Source organism: Rhagoletis pomonella, unplaced genomic scaffold (assembly GCF_013731165.1).
Source record: "Rhagoletis pomonella isolate Grant_MI unplaced genomic scaffold, Rhpom_1.0 Rhpom_scaffold_00007, whole genome shotgun sequence".
Lineage (NCBI taxonomy): Eukaryota > Metazoa > Arthropoda > Insecta > Diptera > Tephritidae > Rhagoletis > Rhagoletis pomonella.
Window position 1 is genome coordinate 54510131 of NW_023458561.1, and position 3337 is coordinate 54513467.

The following is a 3337-nucleotide window of genomic DNA, read 5'->3' on the forward strand; positions in this document are numbered from 1 at the left end:
ACGTAGTAATTCATAAATATGGTTTTGAATCATTTCTAGCTAAAAAAACAAGTTAACAAAAATTTATTTGGTTTATATGTATTTGTATTTGTTAATACGGCGCTTGCTACGTGACGGCAATGGTGCATTCATACCTATACGGACTATCTGTTTAAATCCAACTTTTAGGTCATTCTAAAAAAATTTTTGAAATATTCCCTTTTCACTCTCCCGTATCTTTGAAAAACTTTAAACGTACTAGGGGAGTTCGATAACTAAATAATTTTTTGGGAAAAAAAGAAAGTTTTTCACCAAGAAGTTGGTAAGCTTCTCTACTTGGCCTCCCTTTGGCCTGATATTACATATTAATCTCCTCCGAGTGAAATGTTTCCTTAAGGTTCTCAAAATGTGTTTGTTTCAGCTATGAAGTCTTCGTGTAAGCCAATCCCCTTACCAGCAAGCTATGTCTTCTTCAGCTTTGGTAACAAGAAATATTTGGCACTAAATTGGGAAAATATGGAGGATGGGAGTGCAATTCGTAGCCGAAAGCTTAAGGGACAAACGACATTAAATTTTTTCTTTTGCATTCTCAAACCCGGTCGGAAAATGAATTTTTGAAAAATGCAGCTTAAGGTAAATTAAAAACAAAACCGATGCGACTGTCTGCTTTTACAAAAATACTTAAACGAACAATTGCATTAATTTTTAAATACAAAAAAAGACTTAACATATGCCGAACATGTACTAGGGTAGCTCATAAGTACACTTTTTTTTTGAAATGTAAAGCGCCTTAGTTGCAGAAAGATAATAATCGACATTCTAATAAAAATGCAAAAAGGAAATTTCAATTTGGTTGATATCATATGGTTTCGTCCAACGTTTGAAAATCCGCTTAAAGAAAAACAATCATTAAACGATCTATAAAGTTGTATTTTTGAATCGAAGTCGTGTGTTCTTAATTATATTTTCCCATTACCCTTCCCAGTCAAATTTCCCAAGTTTTTTTTTTTAAGATTTTTATTTTAAAAAGAACTTAGCCTTTTAGGTGGGTAAGCGAAAAAAATAGGAACCCGAAGCGAAAACCATTATCCCGTGTTTGGACCTTCGTCGGCATTAGCTTTCACTCAATTCATAACGGGTGATTTTTTTGAGGTTAGGATTTTCATGCATTAGTATTTGACAGATCACGTGGGATTTCAGACATGGTGTCAAAGAGAAAGATGCTCAGTATGCTTTGAAATTTCATCATGAATAGACTTACTAACGAGCAACGCTTGCAAATCATTGAATTTTATTACCAAAATCAGTGTTCGGTTCGAAATGTGTTTCGTGCTTTACGTTTTGTTCAGCGATGAGGCTCATTTCTGGTTGAATGGCTTCGTAAATAAGCAAAATTGCCGCATTTGGAGTGAAGAGCAACCAGAAGCCGTTCAAGAACTGCCCATGCATCCCGAAAAATGCACTGTTTGGTGTGGTTTGTACGCTGGTGGAATCATTGGACCGTATTTTTTCAAAGATGCTGTTGGACGCAACGTTACGGTGAATGGCGATCGCTATCGTTCGATGCTAACAAACTTTTTGTTGCCAAAAATGGAAGAACTGAACTTGGTTGACATGTGGTTTCAACAAGATGGCGCTACATGCCACACAGCTCGCGATTCTATGGCCATTTTGAGGGAAAACTTCGGAGAACAATTCATCTCAAGAAATGGACCGGTAAGTTGGCCACCAAGATCATGCGATTTGACGCCTTTAGACTATTTTTTGTGGGGCTACGTCAAGTCTAAAGTCTACAGAAATAAGCCAGCAACTATTCCAGCTTTGGAAGACAACATTTCCGAAGAAATTCGGGCTATTCCGGCCGAAATGCTCGAAAAAGTTGCCCAAAATTGGACTTTCCGAATGGACCACCTAAGACGCAGCCGCGGTCAACATTTAAATGAAATTATCTTCAAAAAGTAAATGTCATGGACCAATCTAACGTTTCAAATAAAGAACCGATGAGATTTTGCAAATTTTATGCGTTTTTTTTTAAAAAAAAAGTTATCAAGCTCTTAAAAAATCACCCGTTATATGGCGAATATTCAAGTACTCAAACTATATGGCTGAAAAGTCAATAGAAGTAGTTCAGAAGGTCTGAAAATATTTTGCTGGCAAAGGTTGTAGATGATCGGGTTGATGTGAGGAAAGCAGCCTTCGGGCGGATCCTGCGGTAGCAAGAAAACTTGAGATTGAGAAACCTTTGCACGTAGCTTGAGAGGGCTTCATTTTAAGGAAGCTCAAATCGAGAGCTGAAATGCCTTCGCATTAAAAAAAAAACACTAACTTCACAGACAATGCATGAAAAAACTTAAGATTTTCGACATTTTGAAGGGTTTACGTAATTTTTTGAGCGTTGATAGTGGCCAACAAACAAACATATGCCAACAAATATCTAGAAACTTTCTCAAAAAGATACTACGCGGCTTTCCCTTTTTCGCATTTGTTTTAGGCGGATTTTCAAACCTTTGGCGGAACCACAAGATATCAACCAAATTGAAAATTTTTTTCTGCATTTTAATTAAAATGTCAAATGTCAACCTTCTGCAACTACACTGAAGGAAATAATGCATAGTAAAAATGAATACTTTATATTTGATTATCTTTTAAAAATGTTCGTATTTAAAACTAATATTTTCATATCAAAATTAAGCACGCACGTATTTAAATGTCCACATCTGAGCATATACACTCTAAAAAAAATTGTGCAAATTCCCTAGCCAAAAAGGCAGGTTACCGATTTCCTACCTTATTATTCGCGAAATTACATGCTCGATTATTCAACGTATAGTTTGTTTAAATTTCGGACTTTTTAGAGTGTAATAACGCTGCTGTAGTGTGCGTACATTTACTACGAACGTGTGTACACGCTACAAAATACACATCTGCTGTTTGATTTCACCCGTAGGATTGTGTGAACAAAAAGGATTTTTACACACGAAAATGCTTAAACGAGAAAAATACATAATTATCGTGTAAATTTACCAAAAATTTGAAAAAATAAACAAAAATATACTCGATTTATAATCGCATTTTTAAACAGATTTTTTAGAGTGTATATGTAAGTGTACATATATGTACCAAACATGCAGAGCGGTGACAACACACATCCATACACTTGTGGAAAGCTGATTAAGTCAAGTGACATTCTGACTAGGTTTGGCTATTTTACTTCTGTTTGTTTAATGTTTATATTTTTCTTTATACAAGTCTAGCACTTTACCTAACCAGCGCCACATAAATTCACCTTCAACTACGCTACTGATTGATTTTAATATTTTTTCCCTTATTGTACGGCGCTTCACATTAAAAAAAAAAA